Source organism: Crinia signifera, chromosome 4 (genome assembly GCF_055691185.1).
Source record: "Crinia signifera chromosome 4, ASM5569118v1, whole genome shotgun sequence".
Taxonomy (NCBI): Eukaryota; Metazoa; Chordata; class Amphibia; order Anura; family Myobatrachidae; genus Crinia; species Crinia signifera.
Window position 1 is genome coordinate 226,285,655 of NC_139220.1, and position 17,607 is coordinate 226,303,261.

Below are 17,607 nucleotides of genomic sequence, written 5' to 3' on the forward strand. Positions count from 1 at the left end.
TTTTGCAGTGTAAATGATTGCCGCTTTTAAAAAAAACTGGAGATTTCTTACCAAATCTCTCACTTTCTGAATCTCTCATCCTATTAAATCTCACCCTTCTTGTTCTCAGTAGAAGTCATAATATAATTGAGTTTAACTATTTGCAAAGATGGATACATATTTGTAAACCACAAGAAGTTATACTTCTGTTCTTCGGACATGAATTAGTACTTAAAAACCCTCATTGTATGGTGAATTTATTGGAAACAAACTACTTCAGATTGAGTTATGATGTAATTATGAACTGTTCTGTGTGTGAGCTCCAAGGCTGGGCATCCTGCCACAACGAGCATTTCACAAAACGCACTGTAGTTATTGAACCCAGGCATGTCCTTTGCCAAAATTAACCCCATTATACTACTGGAACAATGTCTTACATGTAATTTTCTGTACAATAATTAAATAAATGGAATATTTGATGTACAATACCAACAACACTGTTATTTAAATGGGAGAATGACAATAATCAAACATTAAATGTAAACTCTAACAAGCTTAATTCCTAGTCCAATCGCTGATAAATGTTTTGCTTGTTGGCAGGATGTGACCTTATACAGCTGGAAGGATGAATCCAGCAGGGCTTATTACATCTTGACCGATGTTTTTGCAACAACAAAAAAAAGCTTTACTCAAAACAGATTGTTTTTAACTTGGATGTAGCTACAAAGCCCTTCCCTGGTGTATAACCTTGTATCCAAATGTGCAAGGATTGAGACGACTACTGTCAACCTCTGTTGATTGTTATATTCTGCTTGGATTATATTTAGACTAGTGGTGTCATCTATTCTATTGACATTGTATTTCTAGCCGTGATTTGGATCTGGATCTGTTCCAAAACACCACCATTTTCGTGTTACGTGTTTTGTGTTTCGTGTTTTGGATCTGGATTTTATTTTATTTTTTTTGCTCCTATGCTATTATTAAGCTTAATAACATTCATTTCCACTTATTTCCACTCTAACCTGTACGTTCCTTTTTTTTCTTTGTGTTACTGAATTTTGGCATTTTGAATTTTACATGCCCTCTACGATGACATTGGGCATCGGCATTGGCGTTAATGGCATTTCATGTTCTACGTCATGACTAGTAGCAGCAGCTTCAGCACTCAAGGAAGTGGTTCTTGTTCTTTCAATATTTTATCCTCCAAATTTTGGTTCTCCATTATCTTTCTGGAGTATCACTGGACTGGACTTATGTAGCAGTATCACTGGACTGGACTTTAATTGCAGTATCACTGGACTTTAATGGCAGTATAACTGGACTTTAACAGCAGTGCCAATGGACTTTAACAGCAGTACCAATGGACTTTAACGCAGTACCACTGGAATTTAACGGCAGTACCAATGAACTTTAATGGCAGTATCACTGGACTTTAATGGCAGTATCACTGGACTGGACTGATGCAGCAGTATCACTGAACTGAACTTTAATGGCAGTGTCATTGTACTTTATGGCAGTACCACTGGACTTTAACGGCAGTATCACTGGACTTTAACTGCAGTACCATTGGACTTTAACGGCAGCACCACTGGACTGGATTTATGCAGCAGAATCACTGGACTGGAAGTAGTACCACTGGACCTTAACTGCAATATCACTTGACTGGACTTATACAGCACTATCACTGGACTGGAACTGCAGCAGTATCACTGGAGTTTAACAACAGTATCACTGGACTTTAACTGTAGTATCACTGGACTTTAATAGCAGTGCCACTAGACTTTAATTGCAGTACCATTGGACTGGACTAATATAGCACTATCACTGGACTGGAACTGCAGCAGTATCAGTGGACTGGACTTTAACGACAGAATCACTGGACTGGACTTATACAGCAGGATCACTGGACTGGATTTATGCAGCAGTATCACTGGACTGGACTTTAACGGCAGCAGTATCACTGGACTGCAATCAGCAGGACATGACATGACCACAGCACACCCTTCCTCTCCCCTCTCCTAAGCTGGAGTGAGAAATGGCGCCCGCCGCCCGCATATATATATATATATATATATAGGGTCCAGATCTCACAAGATCCGACGGCGTGATCTCGCGAGGTCCTGAGACCCACGGGCTGGGTGGGAAATCCCGAACAGGCTTGGAAAGCTGGTTCGGATTAGTGGTGTCTGGATTCCCCTAATCCGACCTCGCTCATCCCCAATTTACACAGTGTAACATAAAATGACATCAACTTCATTGCTTAAAGAAAAATTGCTACTGAATTACAGCTGATATTTTTCAAAATTGTACAGTTATTTGACATTACTAAAACAAGGTATCTCATGAGGATCTAATGCATGTTAACCTGAAAACTGTCAATTTAAGCAGTGTAGATCTTCCATATCACACTTCTATAATGAGCACAAACTACACATCTCTTAATTTATATACAAATACACCAGAGTTGTTCAACATAATAAATGTTATTGGATTTCATAATGAATTATGCTGACTGTTGAGACACACTCATCCCTCCAGAGGAGAATCCTCACCGTGTACCTTACCTACGGTATTGAGGAGCACAGAATTTAGATCATTGATACCTACAGCAGTTGGCTTGTGTTTTTATTCTGGATCTATGATACCTTGACAGTATCCACTCCGGTCAGGGCACAGATTCCCCTTTTTTTCCATCCAACCGGTTTATTTGAATTCACCTGTCGATTGATACCCTAACACCCCTGAAGAAGTCCCATCGGGACGAAACGCGTAGGGTCTTTCAGAAAAAAGGGTTCTTCAACTGAGAAAATAAGAAATTTGATTGTATCATAATTACAATCTGTCAGAAAGTGTGTGTCACACATGAAATTTATCCTATTAGGATCATGTGTACTATTCAGTATGTTTTATGTTATTTTATGAAATAAATTTTTTTAAATTTGTCATTATACATTTGTGTGTACACACATTCTGTGAAACTATCAGCGCACCTCTATACCCTTTTCTTGTCTTCATGTCTATTATATACCTCTATTAACAGCGAGGTATCTAGAGGTGCTGCGAACCTTAGAGCGCAGACAGGGCCACAACCCCCCTTTTCTCTTGATATATATATATATATATATAGATAGATAGATATATAGATAGATAGATATATAGATAGATAGATATATATACAGTATATAGATATATAGATATAGATATATATCTATATATATATATATATATATATATATATATATATATATAGCCATCTATTCTGCTTTATCAGTTTTGAAAATGCATTTTGCTGTGTTTTGATGAACTGGAACAAAAGACGATCTCAAGGCACAGTTCTCTCTAATACTATGTCTAACCAAATAGGACAAGCATTAATTGTTTTTTTATCCTTTTATTTATGTCTTGAATTATGATAACCTAAATCAAACTTGAAATGTTTTTTATTAGTCTTCTGGGCTTATAAATAAACAAAAATGTTTTGTTGTTCTTACCTAAAAAGCTAAAATTATACTCATGTCCACTTGAGAGGACAGCAAGCATATGCAACAACAAAAACTGCTGTATTATCATGGAACATTATTTTTTACACATATTATGGATATATTCAGATAATTATATTCCAAAAACAAAAAAGTCTGTTTAGCACAAATATTTTAAGTTACTTCCACACTAAAGTGAACATATGAAATTACATCAACTGTAAAAAAAAGTTTGGTAGAAATCTAGTATTGTCAAAAGAGAGTTTCTATAGGTGATAATGACATAAAAACAGTTGTCTTCCCTAGTGGCCTCCATGCATGAACGGGTTAAATAGATAATATGAATAACAAAAGATCATTTACACACACACACACACACACACACAAAACTTAAGCCATGTACACACAGGCAATTCATCTAAAGGCATGTACACACAGGCTGTAGCAAGGAGATTGTAGTCCGTGATTACAGCCTAATGGCCACGCATTGCCATCGCCTGCTTTGTACACACGGAGCAATTCAAGGACACATTCTAAGTGAAGTCAAAATCACTTAGATGAATAGCCCCGTTAAAATCGCTTACAATGTGTCCTTTAATCATCCCGTGCGTACTCAATGGGCGATAGCAATGCATGGCCACGTAGAGTTACTATTGCCCAACCAAACAGACAATGCAGGCAAGAATATTCTTGTTAGACACTGCAGTGTCTATTAGGCTAGCCACCAGCTTATCTCCGGCAGTGACTGGGAGATTTAGACTAAGCAAATATTGCTTAGTCAAAATCTCCCTGCTACAGCCTGTGTGTACACCTCTTTACACACCTTACGTCATGCTAGTGGACACAGTGGCGGATTCAGGGGGGGGGCACCCGGGCACGTGCCCCCCCTGTCATTTATTTTGTATCTGAGGACCAGGGCTTTCCAACGAGCCCAGCCCCATGTCTCTAGTCCCCCGGGAACCGGAGATATTGCCTGGCAAACCTGTAACGTTTTTTCCCCATAGGATAATATGGGACCCGTCAATTCCAACCCCCACCCGGTTCCGACGGCTGCCAGTTCCCGTCCTGGCATCTCAGAAGCTTGTGGTTGATATCATTCAATTCCAAATCGCTGGGCCTTCAATATGATACCAGGCTGGTCCAAATCGGTCAATCGGTTCCAGAGATAATGCGTGTAAACCAAATTTTTTATTTTTGAAATGTAATTTCATGGCTGTTCATTTTCTGGTGTGAAAGGGGTATTATTTCAAATAGCCGGGACCTGCAGTGCTCTGAATACAGCCAGGCTCTGCCACTGTCAGTGGCTATCACTTCTGCCTGGCGGCGGCTGTCCCCCATTTACCACGAGCATGTATTCCCCCTTGGCAATGAGCATGTAATCCCACATGGCAACGAGCATGGAACCTCTGGCAATGAGCATGGAACCCTTGCCAATGAGCATGTAGAGAAGCAGCACTTATGTAGCATAATTTTTAATAGGCATTATGGTGTTTGGCATAACACATAATGGACATAATGGCGTGTAACTTAACGTGTAATGGACATTATGGTGTAAATGTTTAATAAGCGCCTTTGGTGGACAATGTCCCTGTTTATGAAGTGTATTGTGAATTTTGGCTTAATCTGTGTGGCATTATGTGAATTCTGGCTCAATCCATGTGGCATTATGTGAATTTTGTCTCAATCCGTGTGGCATTATGTGAATTTTGGCTCAACCCATGTGGCATTATAAGAATTTATGTGAATTTTGACACAATCCATGTGGCATTATTTGAATTTTGGCTCAATCCATGTGGCATTATGTCAATTTTGACTCATTCCATTTGGCATCATGTGTAAGGGGCAAGTATAATGGGGTCTAGTATTTTGTTGCATAATGTGTAGAAGTTGTATATGTGTTGACACGCCCCCTGTTGAGTGGCCACACACCCTTTTCTGGAGCGCGCCTTTGGCGCGCGCACAACTACATCCTTCACTTTTGTCGCCATGGTGGGCCTCCGTACTTTAAATGCCAGGGCCTATTTTTAATTCCATTCCAACCCTCTCCTGCCGCTCTCTTAACATGTACACTGGCACCATTAACACCGCCCCTCCCCTACCCAAACCCTTTTTTTTATCATGGTGCCCCCCCCTGTCATTTTATCCTGGATCCGCCCCTGAGTGGACATTTAGACAAATGATGCCTTTATTTCCCAGTCAAATTCCTTCTCAAATGGACAATCGCCATGCGATTTATCATATAAAACTCCCGGGGAGCTGCAGGGGGAGAGCGGGGTGAGGGACACTGGGGAGCAACAGGGGGGAGCCGGGCATTGTAGCTGTCAAATAGGCAGCGGGCGGTGGGGGGGGGGGGGGTGGACGCCGGTGAACGGAGCTGGCCGGGCGCAGCATGACCGGGGACGGGGAGAACGCTGCAAGTAAAAAAAAAAACATTACAAATGAATTGGAAGCCAGTGATTGGCTGAGAGCTCTCTCAGCCAATCACTGGCTTCCAATTCATTTGTAATGGTTTTTTTTTTTTCTTGCAGCGTTCTCCCCGTCCCCGGTCATGCTGCGCCCGGCCAGCTCCGTTCACCGGCGTCCACCCCCGCCCGCTGCTGCCTGTGTCCCCAACCCGGCTCTCCAGCATCGCCCTCCCCAGCGTCTGTCACCGCTGACGCTGCCCGCTCTCCCCTGCCTGGCTCTGGCGTCCCCCGCCCGGAGGCTGCACATAAGATTTAGGAAATCTTATGTGCAGCCGGTCCGACTGCCCGACTCCGATCCGATGCGCACGGGACCGCGCATCGGATCGGGGGGGCTGTCAAACCATGCGATTTGGGCCGATTTCATGGCCCGATTCATCCGAATCGGGTGAAATCGTGCCCAAATCGTATAGTGTATGGGGGCCTTAACTTGTGCAGAAAAAATTTGATTTGGGTGGGGTTTTACTTCAAAGTGAGATCTACAGTATATTGCAGTGTAAAAATAATGCAGTCAGTATTTTCTCTGCACAGAAATGAAATAACTCACCCAAATCTAATTCTCTCTGCACAAGTTACATTTGCCCCACCTGCAGTGCACATAGTTTTGTCCATTTGAGAAGGAATTTTCCTTTGCGAGTCAACCAGAATAAGGGCCAATGTCCTCAACTTCATATTAAGTTATATTACAGGGCCCCATTTTCACATCATCAAGCACAAGCTAGTGATCAAGCCAATGGGTGAACGTGCTTCTACTTCCAGGGTCCTGACTGATGAACTGGATCTCCCCGCCAACACCACACAGATTATAGCCAATATGCATTAATGCCACACCACAGATACCACCATACCCTCTCACTCCTATCCTACAAGTGGGATTTATGTACGTCCTTGGTACATTTTTCTTCTGCAATACAAATGGCACCAGGACTCCCATACAGGACTTACCTGTGACCACTATAAATAAATTTTAGGTTAAACAGTCTCCCATCAGCACCTCAAAAATACATTAATTCTGTATGGGCAAAATGTATACCTTATATACAGTATTTCAGATAGTTGTTACAGTACAACAGATTTGACACATTTGTTTAGTCTTGTGCAGGGTCTTTCAATGCCCGGTTTGCAGGTTCCGTATTGGTGGGACAGAGAAAGGCAACAATAGACATCCATACCAAAACAGTTATATAAATGTACAGTACATATGTATTTCCTGACTGAATTTAATTTTTCCAGATTGCTTAAATAACCACAATAATAAGTACAACCCATCAGCTGAATTCTAAGCCATCCTTTCTTTATTTCCTACCCATAAAAATCTGTATAATTTTGCTGCTTACCTAATGAGGTGGATTTCATTACCTCTTTCTCCTCATTTCTGGCATTGGTTTTCTAGGATTTATTTTGTTTTGTGTTATACTGAAGAAGAAAAAATGGATCGATAAGAGTGCAAATAAAAACACAGGAAAATCAGTTTATGTTACGTAGGTGAATTGCAGCAGTAAAGTCATTGCAGTTTGACTTTGTACAAAAAGGGTCACTGAACAGAAGGTCAAGCAGATGGCCATTTCCATTTCAAAGATGCTATCAAAAGGCCAAGAGTCAGTTGATCCAGCAGCCCTTTAGCAAACACGATTTGCTGCCTGCCCATTTAAGATATATTTTGTATGCTAAAATAGTTTTCAGAGCACTCTTAGTCCATTACCTATCTTTCCATGAGTAGTTTAAGTGGGCGTGACAAAACATACAAGCTGAAAACACAAGAGGCCAGCAGTCTTGGGGCCCATTTTTTAACCCCAAATCATTGTGATGCTATGGCTAACTATAACAAATTTTTAATATTAATAATAATATTATTATGATCAATTGTATATTGTGTTTTTATTTCTGGGAAAAAGTGATTTTTATATAGCAATTAATGCTTAATCATGTTGAAATTGTAATGATAAAGTAATACATTGCTTATATTAACATCATGATACATTAACAATTGTCAAAATTGATAAGGTTCCTTTAGTAAAGTCAATATCATCATATATAATATTTCTAGAAGGTGATTTTTGGGGACGATCCCTTTTTCTTCCATCATACTTAACCAAAATCAATTAATGAAGTACCATTTGAAAGATTAAGGCCCTTATTCTGATCTGTGCGGAAATTCCCGCATTCTTACGGAGCGGTCCGCACGCCACGGTGTTTTTCCGCATGCGGCCATCGTCCGTAGAAACGCCCACGTGTCCTCCGCATTCGGACGGACTCACTCTTTAAGAACAGGGCGTGTTTACGGACGACATACAAACCATGCGTGTGCGGGAGAAACACTCCGATTCGGCACGGTATTACAGAGTATTACAGAGTATGCTCGGGAATACCGCATCCGACCGGGAGCCAAGCGGTGCTACCGCACGTAAGCGGAGTATTTACGCCAAACAACCCACTATGAAGTATCTTCTGCAAGACATCACATGACCCACTTATTCAATTACCTATCCTCATAAAAAACTGCTTATTTGGAATTGGAATCAATTAGATTCCAATATATCCTTACAAGCATGCCTAACACATGCATTGCACACATTAACCCTTACAGCAATTGAAGTGCAATGGTTTCAATTAAAGCACTGACAAGCGTCCTATTAGTGAGTAATGAGTAAAGGAGTAGATTGTATTGGGTTCAGGTGTTAATGGTTGTAGTCATTAGGCGTACGTTCGCCTACCGCATGAACGAGTGGTGTCCGCAAAGCAATAGTACACTTGTGGACACCGCACATTTCAGCCCTTTTTGCTCGCGTGCATTCGGAGTGGTTTCCGAATGTACGCCCCCCAACATAAGTGTACTCCCCCGTGTCCGCCCATGTTTCCGCCCCGTTTTGCCCACTTTGAAACTACGCCCATGTGTCATTCCGCATGACGCCCATAATACGCCCCTATTTCCCGACTGATTGCGGTGACCAGTTTTGGACGGGCTTTGTCCGAACTGGTACCGAGTCAAGGCGTGGCACATGCGCGTTGCGTTCTCTACGCATGCGCAGACGCCGTAAAGACGCAATCCGTAAGAACGCGGTAAAGTCCGCATCAATCAGAATAAGGGCCTAAGTTCTCCACTTTTGATGAATTTTTAATTTAGAATTGCACATTGTATTGTTTGTTCAATTTTAAAAGTTGACTTTTGCACTTGGATGCGCCAATACGGCATGGCTAAGATGATCAGTTTTGCTCAACTACTTGAAATTGCTACAAATGAACCAGTTCTTCTTGCACCCTACTACAAACCACCAACCTTGCTATAAAATGAATCGCATTTTATTGCGGGTGCCGGGCCAAGGTGAGGGGGCTGTGGCAAGGGGGAGCAGGGAGTGCTGAATGCCGCTATTCTTTGATGCAGTCAGGACTGGGTATAGAGAGAGCAGCAGCCCCATAGCAGTTACATCCCCTGCACCCACGGTAGTTATGCCACTGACTGATGTGCGGCGCTGAGTGGTGCTCGAAAAGCTCTTTCAGCATTGTTTAGATATATAGATATATATCTATATATAGGAAAAGATAGAAAGATAGATAGATAGATAGATAAACAGATTGCTGGAATGTGTCATTAAGGGAGCTACATGTAGAGTTTTGGGGATACTATAATATAATTACTTGTAATAAATTGAAATGACAGGAAATGTTTCAAAAACCATGTTACTGAGATCCACCCAGAAAAACATGAGAATTCAGAGTATATCTCCGAGCCCAAAGGTTAATATGAAAATATTGTGTTTTGGTGATGCATAATTAAATTGGACTAAATTTACGAGGCAGACATTACAATCCATTTTCTGCTGATTCTGTCATTATGCTCTGCACAAAGACCTTATGGGAGTATAAGAAATGCCTGCGAATAGTAGTCAATGAGGTGTGCATACACTTGCCAAACAGCATATAGGGGCACTTCACATCACTTACTATTGTCTTTCCTCTATACCAGGCGACGATACAGAACCACACTCTGAATGGATAGAAATCTGAAGGGGATATTCATCTCAGATACGGATAGCCTCTAATGGAAGAATGAGAATGTTCTTCAAAAGTGTAATACTATGCAAAGAGCTTTCTATGCTTGCTGCCCTTCCTTGTTGTGTAGACTACATGCAACCTCTGATATTGTGTTATATCAACGCTGTCTCCTTCGGTCACATAAAAGGCTTCTGAATGTCTAAATGTAGGTTTCTGCAGATGTGTTGCTAGGTAGCTAATTACATGTACCTACACATTTGTATTTAAGTCCAACATGTACACTGACATAAGACAAATGAAAATGAAAATAAAATCTGAGACTGATGAAAAATGTTTTAGACAACACACTATCAGGCACAGACTCTGGAAGTTCTAATTATACTGATTTTACACCAAGTTACATTAGTAATTCAAAAGACACATAGTAAGGAAATTTAGGTTTTTATTATTATTATTATTGTTGTTATTATTATTATTATTATTATTATTAAATTTTAATTATAAGGTGTTCCAGCATATTAGCTTGTCCCAACCTGGTGTATAGGGCATATCTGGCCCAGTATCCAAGTGCAGTAATCAGTCACAGCCCAGCATTTAGAGCTTAATCAGTTCCATTCAGAGGCGGATTTAGACCTCTTGGGGCTCTAGACAAGATACCAGCTTGGGGCCCTCCTCCCTCAAACAATACATAGCACTATATTTTTGTTTGTTGATACCACCCGACACTGATAGAGTACCTCGGTGCGTGCACAGTCTAGAAATAAATGTCCATTTGCATGAACATCAGCATTGTATACAAATCTGAATCAGGCTCTAGGTCTTTTGGATGTAGACTTTATACCCATGTCACATTTACAGTTAACTGACTGCCCACATACAGTAGATAAAACCATTTTGTGTGTCCAAACATTATCTTATAAAAGAGGACATAAAAGGGACATTGGGAGTGCCGGCAGGTCCGTGATATGTCATGATGCCATATTGTAGTCCCACACTTTTCCTCTGGTAAAGTTTTGGATGACCAGGAAATCTTTATGGGGCCCCCTGGGACCTGCTGCGCACTAGACGGTCACCTAGGTTGCCTTGTGGAAAATCTGCCTATGGTTCTATCCCAGTACTTTAATAATAGTGAGTCCCTGTCTGTCTTTTATTTTACAAGTTAAAACATTAAAAGGTATATGCAAAAACATTACATTAATACAGTTATAAAGATAGTTACAATTACGACGGACACAAAACACAGAACTATTCGACAATTTATATATAGATATTCAACATAGATATACTGTTACCATTTTCACATGACATCAAAATGACAATATTATCACTATTATATGCTAAAATACTATTTTATTATTGCACAATAATATACGTGCTGCAGCTGTAGACTTTTACTTAGTCTCTCTTTTTATTAGGTAGTCACTATAACCAAAGCATATATTTTTGTTTTGTAGATTAGAGTCAGGCACTGAGTATCCTGGCAATGGGTTTATTGTATTTGTAATCCCCAAGTGAAAGTGAATCATGTAATAATTGCTGGCTTTCTCACAATGGGGGTTATTCTAGTTCACTCTTTCTGACAAATTCCTTCTTAGATGGACAAAACCATGTGCACTGTAGGTGGGGCAGATGTTACTTGTGCAGGGAGAATTAGATTTGGGTGGGGTTTTACTTCAAAGTGAGATCTATATTGCAGTGCAAAAATAAATCAGTCAGTATTTTCCCTGCACAGAAACAAAATAACTCACCCAAATCTAATTCTCTCTTCACATTTTACATCTGCCCCCCCTGCAGTGCACATGGTTTTGTCCATCTAAGAAGGAATTTGTCAGAAAGAGTGAACTAGAATAACCCCCAATGTAACAACACTGTAGCAACACTGTAACAACACTGTATATATCCTCTCCACTTTTCTTCATATCCTTTGCCTAAGCATGTAAGTCACTGTAACATGAAGCCAGCTGTATAAAGTATTTACATCTTATTGCTTATTACAGTCACTATTTCTCCATCAAATAATATTAGTCAGGGAAAACGACTTCTTCTCTCCTTCTGATGAGGAACCAAATAAATGTCTGCCGGTGGTCTGCCGGTGGTACAGTTATCATCTCACGTAAACGCAGTCTCTGTGTCACCCCCTACATTAGGTAAAATGTATTTTTCTGAGGTAAAATGTCTTTAAACTGTATACAGCTGGGGGGCGTGGCCTGGAGCGCGAGGAAGAAGGAAGCATGAGAGCTGAGCTCCGTACCTGAGCCAGCAAAAACACAGATATCAGCGGATTTCCTTGCTTCTCCTGCCGCGAACTACCACCGCTAAACCCCCTACTACCCAGGCTACAGTGGGGTGTCTTCTAAAACTCACCCTATCCCCGCTTCACTGACATACGGAGACGGCAGAGAAGGCCGGACGCCGCTATCTTTTGCACAGACACGGAGTTCAGCGTCTCCCGCTCGGCACTGGCATAACATCAGAACAGTGCCTGGAGCGGTGAGGAACAATCGAAAGCACCGACGTGCAGCACTGACATACCCGCACGAAGTGACAACCACGCTGAGACAAAGAATCTCCGCCAGGCTAAATCTGCAGATACTCCGATCAGGACGCCATCTTGCAGGGTAAGCAGTGTTACACGCAAAAACTCTGAAACCCACACTGACCCTGGAGCATATCTTAAGAATATCTACCACACATATTGATACAAATATCTAAGCATATCACCCTGTGAAATTTCTGTTTATTGGACACTTTCATCTGACCCAGCCAACTGATCTTACAGACCCATGTAGCTTATAAAAAGGTCACCATAACTAATCAACCTATGCTTACTAACTGAGTGAACCGTCTCATAGGCAGACTGGAATAAACAAACTATTCAAGTTGCACCGTCGCCAAAATATCCTCCCTAACCTAGCAAGCTGTCTACCCCACGGAAATCCCGCTCTAGATCTCCCAGACATCAGCCGAGCATTATGGACAAATTCAAATCCCCACCACCTCCTGCTAAAAGCCAACACCAGAACCTGCAATCTCCACAGCCGCAGAGACAGGAGAAGAGACGGGGAGATCACTCCCTAGCCCCAAACCCAGATAACACCCAAGGCACACCACTTGCGAAAAAACCAATAGGGGAACAAACATCAGAAATGTCTTCCCTAACATCTATAACAGGCTCATCCTCACTTTCATATTCTGATCTAGTGGAGGCTATTCACAGCACTATGGCCCCACTCCTACAGAAAGCTGTAACCGATATTACAGAACAGATTCATGCTCTTAATTGTCGTGTCAATACAGCAGAAACTAGAATAAGTGATAATTCAGATCACATTGTCTCTCTACAAAGGACTGTAAAGTCATTACAAGCCGAAAACAAACGCCTCATTGATTCTGTTGAAAACATGGAAAACAGGGCAAGGAGATGCAACTTAAGGATAACAGGCCTACCCGAGACCCTAAAGGGTACTCAGTTAGAGCATTTCGTGAGAAACACCCTGCCAAAACTACTAAAAGTGGAAAACGAATGTGCCGATCTAGTAGTGGAGAGGGTCCACAGAATGGGAACTTTACAATCTCAACCCACAGCAAAACCGAGAGTAGTGATCTTCAAAGTATTGAACTTTTTACATAAACAACTACTTTGGGCGGCTTCAAGAAAAATCAACCCTATAACTTGGGAATCACATACAATCCGACTTTACCAAGATTTCTCACTGGAACTATCCAAAACCCGCAGATCCTTTAACCCAGTCTGCTCTGAGCTGGTAAAGACCAACACAAAATTCTACATGATGAACCCGGCACGCCTAAGAATTTTCACTCCTTCAGGCTACAAAGATTTCATATCCCCGGAAGACGCCAAGAAATTCATGGACAGACTTGACACTGACCAAGAATCAAGAGACATCACGGATGTTCCAATACCAGACTGAACCGTAATTTTATTACCTTTTCCATGTTACCTTTTTCTTTACAAGGTTATTCTAAACCACGTATTTTGGAAAACCCCGCAATGGGATTTAAAATGTTTACACCTTAGATCTTCTATCAGAAGATTATAGTTAGGAGGTATCCGGCTGGCGGATGCTAAACACGTTAGTTAGTATTGCGTTGTTGTAGTTATGGGTTCTAATTTAGAGTCAAATCTTAGAATTCTAAATATCTCTTGCTATACCAGAATTGTCTTAGAAGTACTTAGACTAGTATTAATATGATGTTTGTCTTTATTGTCTTTTTTGTCTCACCCTTGTTTTTCTTCCCCTGTGTTTCTTCCCTTGCTCTAGCCCATGCCAGCGCCACATTTTATTGTATACTATCTGTATTGAAACTAACATGTCTCTTGTTATAGGTTCATTAAATATAAGAGGTATACACACACCAGCAAAGAGGCGCAAACTACTAACCTACCTGGGTAAACAAAAAGTAGACTTAATCTGTCTACAGGAAACGCACCTCCTCCCTCCTGAGATTAAGAAATTGGGAATAATGAACTGGGAAGTACTAGGCTCGGCCTATTTAAATTCTAAATCTTCTGGAGTAGTCATCCTGGCTAAAAAACAAATTAATATAAAAGTTCTCAAGGAGGAAGCGGATCCTGCTGGCAGATATACCATAATATCTATAGAAGTTTTTAACAAAGTTTTCACTATATGTAATATCTACGCGCCAACACAATATAAGAAATCATTTTTCACAAATATTATTGCCAAATTATATAACTATGATCCCAAATCTCTTATATTATGTGGTGACTTAAATCTATTGTCATCTGTGGTACTAGACCGCACTCCCCCACCTAAAAACCCGATTACTCTCCCTAAAATTCTGGTCCCGTACCTTGCCAAATGTTTTAACTTGGTTGACTCATGGAGAACACTTAATCCAATTGAACTAGAATATACATGTTTGTCCTTGACACACAAAACATGGTCGAGATTGGATTACATATTAATTCCTGAGCCGCTACTTCCAAATCTGTCTGCAGCGCAGATTTTACCCCCAATACTATCTGATCATGGCCTGATTACTATTCAAGTAATTCTATCCCAAAAAGAAAAAACCACACCTCAATGGAGATTTCCCTCCCACCTTGCTCAATCTAAAGCATTTAGAGATAAATTGACCCAATCCTGGACAAATTATGCTAATGATAACACGCAATATGAAGAACAACACCCAAAAATTTTCTGGCAAGCAGCAAAAGCTGTAATTAGAGGAGAAGTCCTGGCACATGTTTCAAGATTAAAGAAAAAACAAAACACTGAATATAGAGACTTACAATCTAAACTAACACTAGATTTTTTAGAATTTTAAACTCTCCCCTACATTGGAAAATAAATCCAAATACCAATTATCTAAATCTAAATATGATGAATATCTCCAGCTTCAAGGCGATAAATACTTGTTTAATGTAAATGCAAAATTTTACAAGTTTGGAAACAGAGTGGGAAAGCTTTTGACTAATTTACTACAGGGCTCTAGAACCCAAAACACTGTTCAACCGTTATTAAAATCGGATGGATCATTGACAAAAAATAATAACCAAATAGCCGAGAGATTTAGACAATATTATCTAAAACTATACTCTCCACCTGAGGAGTCCCCGAAGGAGCGAGTGGAAGCAGATACTCATATTCCTGAACCCCAATTAAAAGATCCAGTGTACTACTGGGACTCTATCCCAATGCCGCAAGTCCCGATACACTTGACAGATAACCTTATTCAGCCTATTACCAAGGAAGAGGTATTAAAAACAATAGGAAAATTAAAACTCGCTAAGGCCCCAGGCCCTGACGGGTTTACAAATGAATTTTATAAAGCATGTCCCAACAAATTGCTGAACCCCTTACAAAGTGTTTTAATGAAATTATACAAAGTGGAACTTTACCTGACCATTTCTCCGATGCAATTATAAAAGTAATCCCGAAACCAGGAAGACCCCTAAATTTAACAAGTTCATATAGGCCTATTTCGTTACTCAACGTTGACTATAAAATTTTTACTAAGATCATAGCAGAGAGGCTAGCCCCTATTTTACCTTTCATAATTCATGAAAACCAAACAGGCTTCATAGCAGGACGACATTCAGTCGTAAATGTCAGAAGGGTTTTAGCTGCTATACAGCAACTGAATGGTGACTCATCAGCCTCCTCGGCGTCTGGTGCGGTTCTGACGCTGGACGCCGAGAAGGCTTTTGATATGGTGTTGTGGCCACATCTTTTTAATACTTTATCAAGATTTGGATTCCCATTGCTATTTATTAATACAATCCATACGCTATACACGGCGCCAATCTCCACAATTGCTTGCAATGGAACAATCTCATCCCCCTTTTTATTGGCCAGAGGAACTAGACAGGGGTGTCCTCTCTCCCCCCTCCTATTTGCGATGGCTATTGAGCCCTTTGCTATCACAGTAAGAACATCTCCTTTGATTCAGGGTGTCCAAATAGGTAAAGAGGAACTAAAAATTGCACTGTTTGCGGACGACACCCTCATATTTATCACTAAACCCTCCCAATCCTTACCTGCTCTGCTACACCTCATTCGCTCCTTCGGTGCTCTTTCGGGATATAAAGTGAATCTAACCAAGTCAGAGATTTTACCCCTAGGCCCAGACAACCCATACTTGTGTAATAATCCAGACATACCATTGGTAGTAAATCCCTCACACTTCAAATATCTTGGAGTACAAATCCCCGATGATCTTTCCAAGCTATACGCTTAAAATTTTACACCTGTTATCTCAAAAATTGCCACCAAATTGGAAGCATGGAGAGATCTACCAATTTCTCTTCTAGGAAGATTGGCTATTATACAATCAATAATATTCCCAAAAAATTTTTAGAACATGCAAATGTTACCAATCACATTAACCCCACTAGATATTACAAAACTAGATTCACTATTTTTAAAATTTATCTGGCAAAACAAAAGAGCCAGAATAGCCAAACGTAAGCTTAAAACTTTGAAGTCCCAAGGCGGACTAGGTTATCCTGACCTATTTGCGTATTCATTAGCTGTACACTACAGATACTTAGCAGACTGGATACTTGCACAGTCTGTCTACACAGACTATAACTTAGATTGTGCCATATTTGCACCCTATTCTCCTAGCGCACTCATTCAGTTGAACACTTCTACGATTCCAAAGAAGATAAAATCCCACATACTCTTCCATGATACTTGTGTGGCTTGGACAAAAACCAACAAAAAAACAGGTAGAAAACCGCTTCTTACATCACATGTCCCATTATGGGGAAACCCACTATTCCCCCCTTCCCTTTCGACTTCGGGATATGCAATTTGGAAAGAGAAAGGCTTGGACAACTCGTCAAAAATGTTTGACCCAGGAGGCAATATACATTCTTTTGAATACTTGGCCTCAAAATATAGCTTACCTAACTCTCATTTATTCATGTTTTTACAAGTAAGACACTACTTGCAATCTTTAAAATTACCAAAAAAGACAACCAGCTCTACAGCCCTAATAACCCAAATTACAAATTTGGACTCTTTATTAAATTACATTATAGCTAAACCTTACAAGGTGAAATTTTTATACAATATTTTATTGACCAACGATTTAGACAAAGATCCGCAATGGAAAATACTGTGGTCTAAATGGAATACAGATATACCAGAACTGTCACAAGTCAGCTCAATGTTAGAATCATACGAACTAAACTGTAAATC